The sequence below is a fragment of the Mus caroli genome, unplaced genomic scaffold (assembly GCF_978045245.1).
Source record: "Mus caroli unplaced genomic scaffold, Mus_caroli_1 scaffold_9, whole genome shotgun sequence".
Taxonomy (NCBI): Eukaryota; Metazoa; Chordata; class Mammalia; order Rodentia; family Muridae; genus Mus; species Mus caroli.
This window is the reverse complement of record NW_028227264.1, coordinates 95,422,182-95,444,091: the sequence shown is the minus strand read 5'-3', so window position 1 is coordinate 95,444,091 and position 21,910 is coordinate 95,422,182.

Genomic DNA, 21,910 nt, shown 5'->3' with positions numbered 1-21,910 from the left:
TAATATGGTCCATGGACTACAAAGAAAAAAAAAAAAAAAAGCTCACCATTGTCATCCCACTCTTGGTCCAAGCAAGCATAGCTGCTTTATAAGCACATCAGCCTTTATCATGGGAAATTAAAACTTAAGGAACTAGATATAAAGGTTGATCAGGAGATAAAGGTATTAAAAGTTTGCATTACTGAATTAGAACAACAGATTCCCTTGCAGACACCATCCTACAAAATCTGAGAGAGGCTTAGACTTCTCATGAGAGAAAGGACATATGATCTGGCTTTGGAAGAAACCTCTTGTTTCTATGCTAATCAATCAGTGTTAGGGATTGGTTCTAATGCTTTGAATTAATCTGGCCCCTAAAATCGGGAATCTGTATGTCTAAATGCTGAGGGTCCTTGTCCCCAATTGGTTTTTGATTGATCAATAAAGAGCCAACAGCCAATGGCTGGGCAGGTAGACTAAGGTGGGACCTTTATATTTGCTCTCTAGGAATTGGGAGAGAGGAAGCAGAGAATTGCCATGATTCAGATGGAGATGGATCAGATTTAGAGCTGCATAAGGAAAATCACCCGAAATGTAGGTGAGAAAGAATGTGGCCCCCAAAAGGGCTGCCCAGAAGTGTCTTGGGCATCAGAGACTAGGGGGCTGCCCGGAAGGAGCCAGGGAAACAAAGATAAAATATAGAATTATAGGATATTAAGCCAGAAGTACCAGAGGAAAAGTGTGCTGTCTGTAGGGAGGATTAAAACTGCCCAACCTTTGAGTTAGTCAAGACATATTTAAAATTAACTGGTGTGTGTGTGTGTGTGTGTGTGTGTGTGTGTGTGTGTGTGTGTGTGACATATTTAAAATTAACTGGTGTGTGTGTGTGTGTATCTGTGTGGTTCATTTATGAATTTATACAGCTCTTGGGCCAGTGTGCATATGCAACCCATCAGGAGCACAAAGCATTTGAGCTAAACTTGCCACAACAAATCAGGACTAATTAGAGAAAATCTGGCCATGGTTGGGGAAAACTTAAAAAGAGAAAGGCAACGATGCTAATCTTTGGTCATTGGCACCAATCTGGATTCTCTTGGTCCCCTTGTTAACTACTCTGTTATCAGCACTGTCTAGGCCTTTAATTCTCATTTTTTACTTGATTGAGAGTAGGGTCTTTCATTTTAAATTTCATGGACCATATGGAAAACAAACAATTAATTCAGTCAAACTAATGCTCCTTAGGATCAACTACACTTCTTTAGAGTAGGATGAGTTCATGATTTGACTCATTCACTTACTACAGTAGGGAATATGACAGTGCAGAGGTTTCTCCATCTTGTTTTATCTGGAGCCATTTTTTGTTTAAACTGAAACTGACCCAGTTCCCTCCTTTCCTACATCCTCCCATGAAGAAAATTGTAAAAAACATAAAGATAAAAAAATAAATAAATAAATAAATAAACGGCTGTAGAAACTTGGGGTCAAAATGTCCCAGCCAACTAAATGTTCTTGGCTTCTGTTTCACTGCTTGCTTGCTTACTTGCTTGCTTCCCCCTACAACTGCCAACCAATTTGTAGGGTTTTTTTTTTGTGTTCTTTTTCTCTTAAAACTCCCTGTGAGAAATGTTTCCCCTCAGGCAGTCACAGGCTGGTTTAATTCAGACATCAATTTGGGTTTTGGTCATGCTGAGAGACCCTTGAGTCTCTACCCTCAACACTTTGGGGCCTTAACCATATTTCATGGATTGATTTCAACTGACATGTTGCATTTTGTAAAGCTTTACCTTGTGCTAAGAAATTTAAGTAAGTCTGATTCTGACTAACACATAAGTGAAGTAGTAACTCATCCTTAATGCTGATGTTTTTACACAAGATGTCAACTTGGAACTGGTCTCCAAGCATAATGTCATTATGTAAACTTGAAAGTCAGCATTCCTGTATCCTACAGTTCTGTAAATATTCACTAGCCAAGAGGCTCAGCTTTCACCTTAGGTAGGTAGAACTATTTAATATTGATTAGGTAGGGAAGGATTAGGAAACCACAAAATTAACCTTGACCTTGGAGAATCAAGGGACATGCAAAGCATGACTTCTTCTTCCAAGCAACACCTCGAGTGGTTATTGGAAATTAAGTGTAGAACTTTTAAAAATACAGGATATAGTTTTCACATATTAGTGACAATCTGTTTAGTAAGATATAACAAGATAATATGCCCTCTTTTTTTAACCACGTACTGATTTTTATAGTACAGCTGAACAGTCAAACTTATAACTAACACATTATTAACTATTATTGATGCTAAGCACACTTCATTTCTTATCCATGTTATATTTCAGAAAATTCAAGAAACATTCTCAATAACAGGGTGATAAGAGTGACTTTATGTTTTCAAAAATAAATTTAAATTTGCTATTTAATGTGTGTGTTATGTCCTATTCTGGAATGGAATTCTTAGGTAGAATGTTTAATTGGTAGACTAGAGTCTGCTGTTTAGCTCGATAGATTGTTCAAAAATCTTTGTATTCTTCTGAGGTTTGTAATCCAGCACTGGAATAATAGTTCACAGATTAGTTGCTCCAGATGAAAATGAGCAGTGGTTGAGACATAATCAGATAAAAATACCCTTCGATAATCCTGCACATAACAGTTTTGTTTATCCCTTTTGACCACTAATTCCTACCCACTCACCTTTCTCACATTAACATTCCCAAATCCACTTCTTTGACACCCACTGAGATCTCTAATCCATTGACCTCTCTTACTTTCTTCTTATAGTAATTTCCCTGTCCTGTTTATTTCCATCAAAACCCAGTTCAAAGGAAATTGAGTTGTGCAAGCCTATAATCCCAGCACTCAAGAGGCTGAGGCAGAAAGATCATGAATTTGAAGCCAAACTGAACTGCAATAGTCAGACCTCAACTAAAAAAGAAATAAAAACTACTGCCTATTTCTCACCTTCACACATTATTGAGATAAAAATTATTACTCTAGGCACATTTCTTTCCAATCCTATCAACATAGTAACACGTTGATTTTTGCCTTAATTCAGTTATGTAGGAAATTTACAGGGCTAGTCCTACTTCTTAACTCTATCATATTACATGGTATATGGACAAAGTCCTCAGGATCAAATACATAGCAAGAGCCTCTATCCATAATTTCCACAGCTTCTTTAACAAAAAAGCTGGCTGGCATAAATCCAGCACCAATATTCCCAGAGACATAATAAAGTGAGAAGTAAAATGCTTACTGCTACCCTTGTGGAGCATCACTAAAGTCAGAACAAGAAAAGGATGTCTACTGTTTGGTACTAGAAGTATTAGCTAGAGCAATAAGATAAGACATGGACATAAAGGGAGTGCAGATATTTGTACCCAACTAATGGACAGAAGCAGCTGACCCCTGATGTTGAATTAGGGAAGGCTAAAAGAAGCTGAGGAGAAGGATGATCCTGTAGGAGGACCAGCAGTCTTAATTAATCTGGACCCCCAAGATCTCTCGAACACTGGACCACCAAACAGGCAACTGAGCTATGAGGTCTCCAACATACAGTAGAGGACTGCTGGGTCTGTGTTCATTCAGAGATGATGAACCTAACCCTCAAGAGACTGGAGGCCCCAGGGAGTTTAGAAGTCAGGTCAGGGGTTGGGGGGGGGGGCATCCATGTGAAGACAGGAAGGTGGGGAAGAGGTATTGAATGTGGAACAGTCGGAAGGTGGATTGGGGAGTGGGGTGGAATAAAATACAGAGTGTAAAAAAAATTAATTTTAAATAAATAAATAAATGGACATAAAAGGAGTACAAATAGGAAATGAAATCAAAGTATCCAATCCATAGTCTCATGTCTAAAGTGTTCTCTATCCTGTCCCTCCCTTTATTGTCTAATTATAACTCACCCCTAAGTCTTATACTCCAAAACAAAGCTGTATGGCCTATGAGGACATGTATTTTATGATCAAGACTGTTATCATAGAGAGAAGCTCATCTGTATTAATTACTTCTTTCCGTGCTGTGACAAATTACTGGGCAAAAAGTTAGGCAGAGTTTATTTTGGTCCATCATTGAGGTCCATCAGGTAACAGGAGGATGAGACAGCTGGTCCTCTGCATCCTCCATCAGGGAAGAGAAGATGATGTTGGTGCTTGGCTCTCTTCCTCATGTTCACTCACCTCAGAACCCCAGCCCACAAGATGGTGCCACTCACATTCAAGATGGGTCTTTCCTCAGCAATTAAACCCTCCTTATGGGAGATGTCACATGTACTTCAAAGCCTGCTGATCTCTGTGCTATCCCAGCCAGAGGCCACACTAGGCCACACTAGGTTCCACAACTGTTAGCTATGGAACCTATCTTCATGGTCACGTGTACTTTGCAAAACAGTTCTCTGTAGTCACAACTTAAGCTTTCTTGTGCACCTGGAATTGGGATGATTGTTGCCTGGAAACCTTTCCCTCAAACTGTACTATGTTTATGCTGACAATGACAGTGAACTCCCTGGCGTCAGACTCTCCAAGTGTGATCCAGCCTGATGAAGTTGGGCTGAACTAAATTTTCATTCTCACCTCTTCGTGATTCATTTCACTGCCTGCCAAGACACCTACAGGAACCCCACCCCCACACTCCCACAAAGATTAACTTGCCTAATTTATTTGAAATGCAGATTGCAATTGTTCACCTTTATTCACAGGACCATCTCAATGACCCGGTTTTTAGTTTTTTTAGGAAACCTTCATACTGATTTCCACAATGGGTAGCTAGCCTAGTTTACGTCACTACCAGCTGTGTATAAGAATCCCTTGATAAAACATACTCCATTTATGATTTAATGATAGACATTCAGACTGGGCTGAGATGAACTCTCAATGAAGCTTTAATTTTCATCTTTCTGATGGCTAACAAGTGAACATTTTTCATGTATTTATTGGTTATTTGTATGTTGGTGGATTGTGGTTTTGTTTTTGTGTTCTTTGTATACTCTAGATATTAGTACTCTGTCAGAGGCAAAGCTAACAATGGTTTTTCTCCCGTTTAATAGAATATCCATCCCATCACTGACTGTTTCTTTGGCCGTGCAGAAGCTTTATAATTTTATGAGTTCTGTTTGACAGTTGCTGGCATTACTTCATGAACAACTGGACTCCTGTTTCAGAAAAAAATATGTCTGTATCTTGAATTTTCCCTACTTTTTCCTCCAGCATTTTTAGTCGCGAGTCTTACACTAAGATCTTTAATGCATTTGAAGTCGACTTTCATTCCCATGGGATGAAACACAGGGCTCCAATTTCATTCTTTTACATGTGGATATGCACTTCTGCCTGTACCATTTGTCAAAGCAGTTTTTTCCTCCAATGAATGCTTTAATGCTTTTGTTAAAATTAAAAAAAAATTATGTAGCTACAGCTATATGAGTTTATTTCTGGGTCTTCTATTTAACTCCCTTGGTCCTTTCTTCTGCTTTTGTGCCAGCACTGAATGGTTCTGCTAATACAGCTATGTGGTATAATTTAAAATCAAGGACTGTGATCTGTCTACTCTGTAAACAGCAGCTTCTTTTTCCTGATCCCCTCGGATGTTTGAAGTCTTCCCCACACTTTCCTCTGAATTTTAGGGCTACATGTTCAGAGACAGGAGTGATGGGACAGAAGGAGCTCTGGGCTTGGGCTTTGTAGGGATCAAGAGCTCATGCCTGAAAAGCAAGAGATGAAGTGGGGGGGGGTGGCATTTGAGAGCCTGCCACCAGAATCCATTGGATGGCAACAAGAATGGTTGGCGCTGACAGCCAGGTGCTGAACCCACACAAGAGCTGACAGTACAACAGGTGCTAAACCCCCACAAAGAAAACAGTTTGCTTTTGCAATGGGACCAAGACTGGAAGGAATGTAAAAAGTTTGTGTGTGGGGGGGGAAGGGGGAGTATAAGACGGGTGTTCTGTCTCTCCTTTTGCTTCCCCACTTCTGTGATAACCTGGTGAGAAGCTGGGTAGTGAGCCTGATTGAGAACTTTTCTTCCCTTGGCTCAGGGTTGTCTTGTGATCTGTTCTTATTCTATGCTTCATTCACCCACACATACACAACACACACACACAGTCAATCATGACCCACTTGTACCTCTCTAAAGAGCCTTTCTGGCACTCTCTGATAGGGACCACCTCCAGATGTTCCTTCTGTCTTGGTAGGAAGGTGCTTGAAGATTTCAGTCAGCCTCCTGGCTAGAGTGATGCTCCCAGCCAGCACCTGTGTTTCTCGGGGAAAGAAGACTGCTCCTGAGACCCATCCCAGTTTCCCAACTTTCCTAACGCTGTGACCCTTTCATGTTCCTCATGTTGTGGTGTCCCCAACCATAAAATTTATTTTGTTGTTACTTCATAACTGAAACTTTGCTTCTGTTATGAATCATAGTGTAAATATCTAATGTGCAGACTATCTGGTATGTGACCCCTATGGGGGTGGATTGTAACCCACAGGTCGAAAACTGTTGTACCTCACAGATCTGCTGGACACTGGTCACAAGCAAGAGAATTCCTGCTCCTGCCCCATGAAACACTACTCTTACTTCTAGGCACAGAATTTGCCTTAACCTCAAAGGATGAGTGCCCCTGCTTTGACATGCACCATTCCTACCTTGGCCTTTGAGACCTGCCAGAGACAGGAGACACTCCGCTTCCCCCACCTCTCACTCCCACCCCTCATGATACTTTTATTGATGAGCTTCTGTCTACAGAGTTGCTCTGCAATGGGCTGCTGCTGAGCACATAGGGCATAGATCTCTCACACGTCTTGATAGCTAGGCAGCCGGAAGTCCACTGAGACCATAGATCTATAACACTCTGATCTCTCTCAACCAGTTGGCATCCTCTTTCCATTCTCCCATTAAAATTGCTCCCCCATGGGATGGGCGGGTCCTTTTGCTCTCTCTCTCTCTCTCTCTCTCTCTCTCTCTCTCTCTCTCTCTCTCTCGCTCTCTCTCGCTTCCCTCCTCTTTTTCTTTCTTTTCTTCCTTTTCTCTTTCTTTCTTTCTTTCTTTCTTTCTTTCTTTCTTTCTTTCTTTTTTTCTTTCTTTCTTTCTTTCTTTGGAGGGAGAGCAAAACAGGCACCCAAGATAAGAAAAATCAATGGTCTCAGTATAAGTCCTATCCATTCATTATAACTTAGGGCTTCCTATATGCACACATATTTTTTAGCATTATCTTTTGGGCTGCTAATTGTTTATTTTTAATTTTTAATATTTTTTATTACGTATTTTCCTCAATTACATTTCCAATGCTATCCCAAAAGTCCCCCATACCCCCCCTCCTTCCCTACCCACCCATTCCCATTCTTTTGGCCCTGGCATTCCCCTGTATTGGGGCATATAAAGTTTGCAAGTCCAATGGGCCTCTCTTTCCAGTGATGGCTGACTAGGCCATCTTTCGATACATATGCAGCTAGAGACAAGAGCTCCGGGGTACTGGTTAGTTCATCATGTTGTTCCCCCTATAGGGTTGCATATCCCTTTAACTCCTTGGGTACTTTCTCTAGCTTCTCCATTGGGAGCCCTGTGATCCATCCAATAGCTGACTGTGAGCATCCACTTCTGTGTTTGCTAGGCCCCTGCATAGTCTCACAAGAGACAGCTATATCTGGGTCCTTTCAGCAAAATCTTGCTAGTGTATGCAATGGTGTCAGCGTTTGGAAGCTGATTATGGGATGGATCCCTGCATATGGCAATCACTAGATGGTCCATCCTTTCGTCACAGCTCCAAATTTTGTCTCTGTAACTCCTTCCATGGGTGTTTTGTTCCCAATTCTAAGAAGGGGCATAGTGTCCACACTTTGGTCTTCATTCTTCTTGAGTTTCATACGTTTAGCAAATTGTATCTTGTATCTTGGGTATCCTAAGTTTTGGGCTAATATCCACTTATCAGTGAATACATATTGTGTGAGTTCCTTTGTGATTGTGTTACCTCACTCAAGATGATGCCCTCCAGGTCCATCCATTTGGCTAGGAATTTCATAAATTCATTCTTTTTAATAGCTGAGTAGTACTCCATTGTGTAAATGTACCATAATTTCTGTATCCATTCCTCTGTTGAGGGGCATCTGGGTTCTTTCCAGCTTCTGGCTATTATAAATAAGGCTGCTATGAACATAGTGGAGCATGTGTCCTTCTTACCGGTTGGGACATCTTCTGGATATATGCCCAGGAGAGGTATTGCTGGACCCTCTGGTAGTATTATGTCCAGTTTTCTGAGGAACCGCCAGACTGATTTCCAGAGTGGTTGTATAATCTTGCAATCCCACCAACAATGGAGGAGTGTTCCTCTTTCTCCACATCCTCGCCAGCATCTGCTGTCACCTGAATTTTTGATCTTAGCCATTCTGACTGGTGTGAGGTGGAATCTCAGGGTTGTTTTGATTTGCATTTCCCTGATGATTAAGGATGTTGAACATTTTTTCAGGTGCTTCTCTGCCATTCGGTATTCCTCAGGTGAGAATTCTTTGTTCAGTTCTGAGCCCCATTTTTAATGGGGTTATTTGATTTTCTGGAGTCCACCATCTTGAGTTCTTTATATATATTGGATATTAGTCCCTTATCTGATTTAGGATAGGTAAAGATCCTTTCCCAATCTGTTGGTGGTTTTTTTGTCTTATTGATGGTGTCTTTTGCCTTGCAGAAGCTTTGCAGTTTCATGAGGTCCCACTTGTCAATTCTCGATCTTACAGCACAAGCCATTGCTGTTCTATTCAAGAATTTTTCCCCTGTGCCCATATCTTCAAGGCTTTTCCCCACTTTCTCCTCTATAAGTTTCAGTGTCTATGGTTTTATGTGAAGTTCCTTGATCCACTTAGACTTGACCTTAGTACAAGGAGATAGGAATGGATCAATTCGGATTCTTCTACGTGATAACCACCAGTTGTGCCAGCACCATTTGTTGAAAATGCTGTCTTTCTTCCACTGGATGGTTTTATGCTAATTGTGTTTTAAGTGCAATTAAAATACATGAAGCCAGCCCAGCATGGTGACTCAATCCTGTAATGTCAGTCCTTGGGAGGTGGAGGCAGGAAGGCCCGGAGTTCAAGGTCTTTCTCTGTTACCTAAAGAATTTAAGCCATCCTGGGTTACATGAGACCATGACAAAAAAGAAAGAAAGAAAGAAAGAAAGAAAGAAAGAAAGAAAGAAAGAAAGAAAGAAAGAAAGAAAGAAAGAAAGAAAGAAAGAAAGGAAGGAAGGAAGGAAGAAAGGAAGGAAAAGGGGTAATGTATGGTGTTGTGTGCCTTTAATCCTAGTACTCAGGAGGCAGAGGCAGGCAGATTCTAGGCCAGCCTGGTCCACTTAGTGATTTCCAGGAGGCTATAGAAAAATCCTGTCTCAAATAAGTAAATAAATACAGTAAACTTTAAGGATGGGAGAGAGAAAAGGAGTATATTTGAGACCAACTTGAGTATATTCTTTTTGACCAAGAAAACTTATAGAAAGAAGGCATTATTTGCCCTTAACAATTCCATAGGGGTAGTAGTTACACCACCACGCAGGAGTGGGGGTGGCAGCAGCTATTATGGCAGGAACAGGAAGCTGAGAGTGCATATCTTGAACTACAAGCAAAATGTCAAGAGAGCAAACTAGGAATGGCCAGTCTTTTGAGACCTCAAAGCCTACTCCCAGTAACATATTTCCTCCAGCAAGCTACACTTCCTAAACCCACCCAAACAGCACTACCTACAAGATACCAAGTATTCAAATGCCTCAGACTATGGGGGAATAGTTCATGCAAGCCACAGCACTGAGTTATACAGCAAGACCTAGAGACAAAAAAAAAAAAAAAAAAAAGAGTAATAGAGGAGTTGACCAAAACAGAATTAAGACTGAGAACAGTAAGTATCAGAAGATATGTTGGCTATTGATACATTTGTTTAATGACACGCTAAATTGGTTATCAGTTATTTTCAAAGGGTGAGGGGGCATATAAAGATTTGAGATTTTTATTTACTTAGTCATATATTATGAAATATCTTCATAGGAAAACCCAGTGTATTGGCTCTTCCAGGAAAAGGGAAACTTCAGGACTATGAAAAGATACAAGATGAATGCATGCAAATGTGAGAAATAGGTAAAAAAAAATATGGACTAGGCAAAATTGCAATATTCTTAATACAGTACATTTTTGCTTCTGAATTATAGATCTCAAACTTAACATAAGAGAGCCTATCACTGAACTTAATGACTTGAAATGGAAACAGCCAGAAAAGAAAGCTGAGTTCAAATAGGCTGCCTCACTTATTTGGCACCTGCCCCACTCCTTGCTAAGTATCTCTGAAAGCATGAAATGCAAGCTCGGGGCTGTGCCAAGCTGTACCCCTGAGAAACCACACCATGCAACAGATCTAGTGTTAGAGGTTCTGTTGACGAAGGGGAAAGTGAAGACTATCTCGGATGGGGACATGATGGAGAGATAGAGGCAGGCAGACAGACAGGCTGAGAGAGAGAATGAGGAAGAAGGCACAGAGGGTAGAGAGAGGGGCAGAGAGAAAGCACTGGGGTGGCTGGAGGCCCTTTTATGCACAGCACACACCTGGCACACCTGGCACACCTGGCAGAGGCAGGTGATGACGTGACAGTGGCTAGGTCCCTGGGAGCAGGCCAATCAATGGAAGTGACTGCTTACTTACAATCTCCACCTATGACCTCATGACTTCCTCCTTGTAACAGTAGAAGCCATTCTTATTACTATCTCATTAGCAGATACAGAATTTAGTGAGTTTCCTAAGGTTCTGTGAATGGCAAATAATGGGGACAGCATTCTGAGTAAGTTTGACATGATCTCACTACATCATACTTGAATCTTCAGCCTTTTATTGTGGACATTTTTACAAGTGAAAATAGAAAAAATATAAAATGAAAACTCACATACCTGAAACCTTGCTTCAGTGATTGTTTATATTTTGCTATTCTCTTTTTATGAATTCATCCCTGAAATTTATACTTTTTCTGTCCTGAAGCTGGTTGTTGTTGTTGTTGTTGCTTTTTAAAGATTTATTTATTATATATAAGTACACTGTAGCTGGCTTCAGACACTTCAGAAGAGGGCATCCAGTCTTGTTACAGATGGTTATGAGCCACCATGTGGTTGCTGGGAATTGAACTCAGGACCTCCGGAAGAGCAGTCAGTGCTCTTAACTGCTGAGCCATCTCTCCAACCCTTGTTGTTGTTTTTTAAATCCAGACATATTTAATTGCTTATAAAAGATTCAGTATGTTTCTCTAGTGCATAGAAATTTAAGGAAAACAAGATGATGATAATAATAATGCCATACCCTTAAAACAAACAGTTCTTCAATATACTTCATATTCAAATTACACTTTTCTTTCCTTATTGATAAATTTTATTTATAAATAAATGATTTGTTTGAGACAGGATCTCACTGTGTAGCCCAGGCTTGCCTCTTGAATGCTGGGATTGCAGGCATGCACTTGACTTTCAAATGCCCTTGATTATCACAAGTGTATGATTTTAGAGTTCTCTAAATAAAAACAAGCACATGGTGTGCATGTCCCCAAAGAGAGTTCATATAAGCCTCTCACTTTATCAGTTCTGACTTGAATGTAGAATGGTCCCCATAGGCTTGAACACTTTGATTCCCAGAAGGTGGTGCCGTTATGGAAGTTTGTGGGCGTTTGGGACTGAAGCCTTGTTGGAGTGACTCACAGTGGCATGGCCCATGAGAATTTAGAGCCTGGCCCCACCCCTACTTCCAGTCTGTTCTTTATATATTTTTATCTTGTCTATGTACAACAATGTGACTAGCTACCTTCAGCTGTTGCTGCCCCCTCCCCATTATGATGAACCATATCCCTTCTCAAACAATGAGCCAAGTAAATTGGTTGTCAGATTCTTCATTGCAGCAATGATGAGAGAGGCAACAGCACTTTTCATTTGTTTATTCTCTCCCTTTTGTTTTTAAATGTGTCATCGTGAATCAACTTCATAATAAACCTTGTATTTTTCAAAGAAGTAGCGTTGTGTCTCTGTGGAATGTCTCCCAGTCTGGATCGGTCTGACAGCATCTGCGTGGGACCATTAACAAGTCCTTCCATCTGCATGTATTCCTACAACCAGGTGCTTTATGAGGCTTCATTAGATTCAGGTTCCAACTTTACACATGTTGGGGAGGGCAAGTATAGACTAGGGTTAGTACAACGGCTTAGTTTTAAAGCAAGCAATAACTGTTTTGTTAAACGTGCTGAATCTGGGCTGACAGTGCACTCTTTTTCCTCTATACATCTAACTTTGTAACAACAGCTCCCCTTTGAAGTCCCCGGACAGTGTTTCAGACCCATCTTTCCCCTGTGGTGTCACTCTCCATGTGAGAAGAACCTCACTTTCAGTAATGGAACATTTCTCTTCCGTTGCAATTAAACTTTAATTTCTTGTCCAACTCAGATTATCTGCCCTCCCCTCCCTGTTCCCTTACTGCAGCTGGTAGGCAGGGCTCAATAAGGATGAAAGGGGACCTGCCTGCATTTATTCCAGTTATTGAGCAGTCCCTATGATATCTTCTTGATCCACAGAAAACATTGTGTCTGCTCTGCCCAGTGGTGGCATAACCGGCCCTCATGGCTTTCTCCCAGCCCTGCAGCAGAAGTTCTAACCTGTTCTTCAAGTGTCTCTAGAGCCTTTAAAGTCCAAAGGATTCTTTTCCACTTCTTTCCTAAACTCCCTTGCCCCCTACAGTAACCCAAATGCAGCTCAGAAGGCATCCCACCAGGAGGAAAAGTCCAGCTTCCCCATTTTAGACAATCTTCTGGAAGCTTCTAACGAACGTTCACTGCCTTCCTTCGATAGCCTCTGCTCCATCTAGACAGAGGAGGAATGCCATTGAGTACTTTTCTAGCAAAGTGGCCTTAAAATGCATCTGCAAAACTTTATATGCCTCAGTACAGGGGAACGCCAGGGCCAAGAAGTGGGAGTGAGTGGGTAGGGGAGTAGTTGGGGGAGGGTATGGGGGACTTTTGGGATATCATTGGAAATGTAAATGAAGAAAATACCTAATAAAAAAATCTTTTAAAAATGCATCTGCAATAGTGAAATTCAAGTCTTTCTTGCTGTGTACTATTTGGAATAGTGGTTTCATTGCTGTGGAGGGACAACATTGCCAAGGTAACTTTTATCAAGGCAAACATTGAATTGGGGCTGGCTTAAGCATCAGAGGTTCAGTCCGTTATCACCATGGTGGAAAACATGGCAGCATCCAGGCAGACATGGTGCTGGAGAAGGAGCTGAGAGTTCTACATCTTGATATGAAAATAGCCAAGATGAGACTATCTTCTACAGGCAGTCAGGACAAAGGTCTTTCTTCTCTGTAGGGTGAGCTTGGGCATAGGAGCCCTCCAAAGCCCACCTACACAGTGACACACTTCCTCCAACAAGGCCACACCTCCTAAGAGTGCCACTTCCCATGGGCCAAGCCTATTCAAACCACCACACCTGTTGTCTTAGGTTTCTATTGCCGTGACAAAAACACCATGACAAAAAGCAACTTGGGGGCGGGGGTGGGGGGGGTGGGGGTTGCTGGAGAGGTGGCTCAGTAGCTAAGAGCACTGACTGCTCTTCCAGAGGTCCTGAGTTCAAATCCCAGCAACCACATGGTAGTTCTCAACCATCTGTAATGTGATCTAATGCCCTCATCTGATGTGTCTGAAGACAACTACAGTGCACATAAAATAAATAATAATACATAAATAATAATAATAATAATAAATAAGTAATTCTTTAAAAAAATAAAATAAAAGCAACTTGGGGAAGAAAGGTTTTTGCTTTACCTTTCAGCTCTCAGGTCATGCTCTATCACTGAGGGACGTTAGGGAAGCAACCCAGAGGTGGGAACTGAAGCAAAGAAATGTAGGACTGCTGCTTGCTGCTTGCTCCTCCTGGCTTGCTTGGTTTGCTTTCTCATTCACTCAGTAGGACCACCTGACCACAGGAGTTACACTGCCTAAAACGGAATATTGGACTCCTGGTAGGATGCCTTCTGGGCTGCATTTGGGTTATTGCAGAGGGCAAGAAGTTTTGGTAAAGAATCTGAAAAGGATCCCTTGGATGTTAAAGGGTTGCACAGTAGAATGGGCCCTTTCACATCAATTGCTAATCAAGAAAATACACAATAGACCTCAGGCCAATCTTAGGGAGGCAGTTTTTCAATTGAGAGTCATTCTTCCCTAATGACTGAGCTTGGGTCAAGTTGACATAAAACTAACCATCTGATGAGAAAAGTTGTGTTGAACAAAGACAGTGATTCTCAACCTGTGGGTCACAACCCCTTTGGGGGTCAAACAACCCTTTCACAGAGATGCCCTAATACAGTCTGCATATCAGATATTCACATTATAATTCATAATAATAGCAAAATTACAGTTATGGAGTATCAACAAAAATAATTTTATGGTTGAGGCCACCACAACATGAACTGTATTAAAGGGTCCCAGCACTCGGAAGGTTGAGAGCCACTGAGACCTGGGCATATGCTGAGAGCCCCTCTTTGTGTTATAACAAGATCTATGTTAGAAGACCCTCTTTAAAACATAGGCTAATTCTTTGGGGGAGGAGCATTTATTTGTCTCACACTTCGACAACATAGTTTATCACCAAAGGAAGTCCAGGACAGGAACTCAAACCTGAAGACAGAAGATGATGCAGATGACCCATGGAGGGGTGCTGCTTACTGACTTCCTTATCATGGCTTCCTCAACCTGTGTCCTTCCTTTTTTTCTTTCTTTCTCTCTCTCTTTCTTTCTTTCTTTCTTTCTTTCTTTCTTTCTTTCTTTCTTTCTTTCTTTCTTTTTTTCTCTCTTTCTCTCTTTCTCTTTCTCTCTCCCTTTCTCTCTCTCTTTCTTTCTTTCTCTTTCTCTCTTTCTCTTTCTCTCTCTCCCTTTCTCTCTTTCTTTCTTTCTCTCTTTCTCTTTCTCTCTCTTTCTTTCTTTCTCTCTCTCCCTTTCTCTCTCTCTCTCTCTCTTTCTTTCTTTCTCTCTCTCCCTTTCTCTCTTTCTTTCTTTCTCTCTCTTTCTTTCTCTCTTCCTCTCTCTCTTTCTTCCTTTCTTTCTTTCTCTCTTTCTCTCTCTCTGTCTCTTTCTTTCTTTCTTTCTCTCTCTCTCTCTCTCTCTTTCTTTCTTTCTTTCTTTCTCTCTCCCTCTCTCTCTCTTTCTTTCTCTCTCTCTCTCTCTTTCTTTCTTTCTTTCTTCTCTCATATATTACATCTCAACCACAGTTTCCTTTCCTTCCCCTCCCCTTACATTTTACTCTTCCCTCAGCCTTGCCTCGCTTCTCCCCCAGATTCACCCCAACTCTGCCTCCTTTCAGAGAAGACCTCCCAGGAAACATGGCATAGTAAGATACAAAAAGACCCAGCACATACCATCAAAGCTGGACAAGGCAACCCAGTAGGAGGAGAAGGGTCCCACAAGTAGAATAGAGTCAGAGACAGCCCCTATTCCCACTGTTAGGATTTCCACAAGAACACCAGCTATTCAACCATAACATATATGCAGTGGACCTCATTCAGATCCCTACACACTCTCTGATCTCTGCAAATTTCCATGAGTCTGGGTCAGCTAATTCTGTCAGCCATGTCCTCATGGTGTCCCTGACCCCTCTGGTTCCTCCCATCCTTCTCCCTCTCCTCTGAAGCACTCTTCACAATCAGCTTCATGTTTGGCTCTGGGACTCTGCATCTGCTCATATCCATTGCTGGATGAAGTCTCTCCGGTCTCTTTGATGACAGTCTTGTTAGGCTCCAGTCGCAGCACACTCTGCCGGCAGGACAAACTGTAGATCAAAGGTTTTTATGGCTGGGTTGGTGTCCCAAGCCCTCCACTTGAGATCTCGTCTGGTTACATAAAATGGCTGGTTCAGGGCTCATGTTCCCCATCACTAGGGGTCTTTGTTAGAGTTACTCTTGTAGATTCCATGGAGTTTCCATTGTACCAACTTTACCCCTTGTCCCCTAAAGTCCCCCAATTCCACTCTCATTTCTCCCAGTATTTTCACCCTCTTCCACTACACACCTGATCCCTCCTTCTCAACCCCTCCCATCCCCACACCACATGCAAAATCTATTTCCCCTTCTCGGGGAGATGTTTGTGCCCTGGTGCCACGCTTAAGCCTTCCTTGTTACTTAGCTTCTCTGGGTCTCTGAACTGATGAATGTTTGTCATTTACTTTACAGCTAATATCCACTTATAAGCAAGCACATACCACCATGAGCTAGTTCTTCTGTGTTGTTGTTATGATCAGAGAGGGATTCTAAATTCTTGAGCAACAGAAAAATTCTAATCTATATCCATATAAGTCTAGCGAGACCTGGGTGTAGGTATATAATAGCTGGGAAGTCGAATGATTACCTGGCATGGGCAAAGCCCTGTGTTCTACTCCCAGCAACACAAAAATGTAATGGCAAACCAAACAAAAATGGTCCTCACTTCATGGCACAATCTGAAAAAGTAGACAGGATTTGATTTCCCAGTTTGCTTTCAAGTAAAGCGCTTAGAGAAACTCCATGGGAGTTTTAGCCAGTGTGGTGCTCTCACCTACTGCTCTTCCTCAGGCAGGCCTGCCTGGCAGAGCAAATTCTACCATCAACAGAAGCAAGAAATTCAAAACATTTCCCCAAACAGCAGAAGATGAGGAAGCAGGCCATGTTGACACAGAGACTAATTCCTTACAAATGCCAAGGAAACAAGGGGACTGCTGCATTCTTTAACATTCCAGATCTGTGCATCATAGGACTGCAAATTTGTTTATTTGCTGTGTTTTATTGCCTACAACCTAAAAGACCTGTAATTGATATGTTGTGTCTGTTGTGTAATTATTGGCTTTAACTCCAATTACTGATTAAAGATCTGCCTGCTGGGGCCTTAAGGAAACCCAGGGTAAGGAAATGACAAGGTCTGAGGACCTACTGAAGAATTGGCAGGAAACATTTCTATGTTGTTCTTAGCCAGAGTGGGAAGAAACAATAAACTAAGAACCATGGGTGATGAAACAGTGCCCTTGGATAAATGATGAGGGCCTAGGAGGGAGAGGGGGAGGGGTAAGAGGAGGGAGGAGGGGGAGGGGTTGATTTACTACAGCAAATTGGGCCCAAGGAAAGAATGTAAAAATGCACGGAGGATTGCGGGGTTGGAGGGTTGTTTGGCTCTGCGCTTTAGAATATTTGCTGCTCTTGCAGAGGACCCAAGTTCTTAGTACCCACTAGGTGATTCACAACTATCCACAACTCCAGGTGATCTAACACCTTCCGTAGACATCCAGCAATTGCATGGTACACAGACATACCTTCAAGCAAAATATTTATAAACATAAAACTAAAATCAAATGTGGGCCAGTGAGATTGCTCCGAAGATAAAAGCACTTGCAGTGCAGGCTGGGGAACTGAGTTTAATCTCTGGAACGCTGTTGAGACATTTCCTCACCTGTGTAAAGGTGTGTCTCTGTATTTTCAATTGTTAATTGTTGGGCCCTGCAGAGAGCTCAGTGCTGGCAGGATCTTGGTATTTCTACTGTCACATCTATGGACCATCACCAGCTTTCTATATGTAAATCCTTGTCCTTTATCCCCTGACCAAAAGTTGATTCTCTGAGGTTATCATACTAAAAAGAAAGGTGCTGCCATGAAGGTCAACCCAAAGAAATGGATCAGGAGTGGTCTTAACTGCAGACTGGCTCAGACTGAAATATGGAATTTTATATAATAAAAAGCTGACTGCCTGAGGTAGGCCAGGACGAACTGGAGCAGGACTTCTGGGCAGGCATAGATAGATGCTGGCAGACTCAGGGAGATGAGGAAAGGGGCAGAAGAGAGATGGAAGGAACTAGAAGCAGGCAGCGAGAACCACATAGAGAGATGGCATGGCAGAGAAGTCAGGGTAAGTTAGTAGCTAGCGGAGACTACCCTCAGTAAAAGGCCAATAGCTTAAACTCTATAGATGCTTCTAGGTCTTAATTAAACCTCAAGTAGCCACACAACAGAACTCATGGGGAAAGGACAGATACAATGACCTGCATCTGTAATCCCTGAGCTCATGCTGTGAAACAGGAGGCAGAAACTGGAGAGCTGACCTAAAGCATCTCAGGCCTGGGAGCCAGGAGCACACCACCAGAGAGAAACAAGAAAGACCTTTCTCAACAAGGTTCAAGGTGAGAACTGACCTCTACACACACATGCTGTGGCATGCATATGCTCCGCACACATGCATGTATTCATGCATGTGCATGTATATCCACACATACACACACACACACACACAATTGTTTAACCTGCTTCTTCCAGGCATGTGGGACCACGAATCATTTGCATCACACACACTGAACTTATTCTGGACAGGGCTGGTTGTATGTGCCAGAATTCAAGGATGATACATGTAAAGTATGTGCACCTATTCAGAGATTCAAGCTCACACTATGTCTTACCAGAAGGAAGGAAAGGAGAGGGAAATGGAAAAAGAGAGATAAGGGAGAAAGAGAGGAAAGGGAGATTGGTTTTAATGCTAACTTCAACACCTCAGTAAGTATAAATTGGCTAATCGTCTTTTCATAGTGTAGTTAAAGCATTGATTTTCAGCTTAATTGTGCAAATTAAGTAAAAATAAGCATTTACTTAAAAAGCATGGTAAGAGCTGAAAACACAGCAACATAATAAGACTTGAAAAAGCAATGCTGGGCTGCTACTGGCTTCTGTCTTTAATGCTAGCATTACAAATTAATGTTACAAAATTGCAGAGGAACAAACCCTTGATTCTTTTTCTCTTCAAAATTCAATCTTCCAGGTTATGTGGATTTAATTACAAGTGTGTTTAACCACAAAAACATTTACATTTATAGACCACAAACACCCTGCCAGGAAATATAATATAGAATAGATGTTTAAAAGAAACCTCTTAAAACAGAATGCCCCAAGACAGAACATCATCCTTCGTAATTCTTCATGTGTGTATTTTTAAATTCTTCCTTGGCTTTAGGTGAGTCTTGGGTGAAAATACTGAGAAGCGGGTCACAGATCTGACCCTACGATCATCTACAGGCTTGGACCTTCAGATTTCCCATCTTCCATCAATGGTCCTTTGCACAGGACCATTTTCCAACCTGCTGCACTCCTGCCTCTTGTATTGGTTGCTTTTCTTGTTATTATTACAAAAAAGTAAATAAGCAACCTAAGGAAGAAATGGTTTCTTTTTGGCTCCTGGTTCAAATGGACAGTCTACCATGATGGAGTCAGGGCAACAGGAGCTTAAGACTCTGCTCACACTTCATCCTCTGTCAGGAAGCAGAGAGAGATGAACACTATCCCAGTTTGCCCTTTCCTTTTTATTAAGTCTCATAGGCCCTCCCACAGAATGGTGCCACTCACATTTAGAGTGGGTCTTCTTAACCCACTCTAGATACTCCATCATAGTCAGGCCCAGAGGACAGATAATTCTAGATGCTGTCAAGTTAATAATGTTAACTAACACACCACGTGATATTATTATCCCACCCAATCCCCCATTTAACCCTCTTGGAGACATCTCCAGAAGCATGAAGTAATATCCTAAAACTGTTTCACATGGCCAAAGTCATCTTTCCCTTTGGATTCTTCACATGTTATACACCCTTTCTCACTGTGCTTACAATATTAGTGAATATAACTTCTTGTCCATAGAATACAGACTATATATATATATGTGTGTGTGTGTATGTGTATATATATACATATGTATGTATGTATATACATATATGTGTGTGTATGTATCTCTGTGTGTGTGTGTGTGTGTGTGTGTGTGTGTAAAAGAACAAAATGAATAGATGTGACTCTTGAATTTGGGAGAGTTTCTGTCTTCAGAGAAAAGAAATCATTACATAGCTTGACAGGACAAACAGGAGACTGTAGAATTTATGAAGGAAGAAACCAGATTCATAAGGGAGGGCAAGATTTTCAGAGCATCTCTGAGGAGCCAGAGAAGGTTTAATTGAGGCCATGGTGATATACCATTCCTGTTATTCTTGTTTGAAGGAGAAGAGGGATGTGTGCCCATCACATAGGACAAAGGAAGCTGAATGGATTGGACAAGAAGTGCAGAATGGAAAGGTTCAGGGATTCAGACACCATGGGACCTTAAAGGCCAAATTAAAGAGTTCTGGTGGTTTGAATAAGAATGGCCCTCCTAGGCTCATATATTTGAATACTTAAGTTACTGGGGAATAGAACTGTTTGAAAGGATTAGAAAGGTTAGGGTGTGTGGCCTTGTTGGAGAAGGTGCATCACGCGGCTAGGCTTTAAAAGCTCACAGCAGGACCAGGGTCTCACTCAGCTCTGGATGTAGCTCTCAGCCACTCTCCATCACCATGCCTGAGTGCTTCCATGCTCTCCTCCATGATAACGGACTAAGCCTCTGAAACTGTAAGCCAGTCCCCAAGTAAATGCTTTCTTTTATAAGAGGTGCCTTTGTCTGTAGTGTCCCTTCACAGCAATAAAACAGTGAGCAAAACAAGTGTGTTTTTTGTCCTGAGAACCAACCACTAAAGGTGGTGAATTGGGTACCATGCCTTCTATTTCCTGGCTGGTAATGGAATTTTAAAGATAAGCAGATGAGAGAAACATAATGAGTCAATGCTATAGCTCCCCAAAACCACCTCTGATCTTTGCCTCCCCAGGCAACTGAATTAATTGGACATACTTATTTTTAATGACCATGTGGTAGGAGTTTAGTGGTTTTTTAATCACCATTTCTCTTACTAACATATTCCATTTTATTTTAAGTAGTACATTATAATTGTTAATTTTATGTATAATCTTTACTGGCCTAAGGGATGCCCAGATAGCTAGCCTACATATGACTCTCTTCTTTCACCCCTATGGAAGGCCCCCAGTAGACTCACTTTTTCCATTAAACACCAGGTGTATAAGTTTCTGCTGCTTCAATGGGAAAATCATTATGACTCAATGAGAATCTAGTTTAACTCTCCATGATGCTCGCCTTTTGAATACTGGGTGTTCCAAAAAGCCCTCTCTTTGCATATGTTATGTAGATTTCACTGAGTTCGGAAGCTTTTTCTATCGAAAACAGAACACCGCCGCCCCCCCCCTTTTCCTGAGTATGGCTTCCAAATGTGTTTCATAGAATCTACAAAATGCTTCCTGATGAAGAGTGTTATTTGGGGGTGGGGGGTAGGGTACGGATGTAATTTTAATTATTTATTCTAGCTAGCTTGTATAAAAGACACAAAATCCTGGTGTTTTAGTTACAAGCTCTAAGCCCAGGTTGGGCAGGTTCTGAGCTATCCTAACTTACAGCCCATCCACATGGCCCTGGTTATTTGCTGTTTGAGTCTCACTCAGGTTGTTTTGGTTCCATCAGCCTGTCCTCAGGGTCTACTTGCCCTGGCCACATGCTTGTGGTCCATCTCCTCTCCTGGTAGCCTCCTCCTCTCTCAGTCTCCTTTCTCCTCCTTCCCCCTCATTTGTTCCTCAAGTCTTGCCTTTCTCTCTCTACTGCCTAATCACAGGCTCTAGCCTTTTATTAACCAAATAACTTTAAATGGGGGAGCAAGGTTTACATAACAAAGGCTGGTGTATGTGGGAATTTTCTAGTCTTGGGGCAACCTGATCTTGGATTACCGAATTTAGCCTTTGAATACATAGCAGCACCAGACCAACCCCCCAAATGCGTCATGTATGTGTTTGGGGGTAACATTTTACTGAGTGACCCATCTCCCTATCCCCCAAAATGTCAGTGATTATTATATAAGGTGATTGGTCATAAAGGCTTTCCCCTCTCTTAGGGTTTCAGAGAACAATTTATTGTCTTAAAGAATAAGGGACCTACTGGAAAGAGTCCTTCGAAGGAAACCAATGTGTTTCCTAGGTGCTTCTCAAATGATTCTCCTCATGACAACCCCTCTCTTGCCAAATCTAATGCTGTGA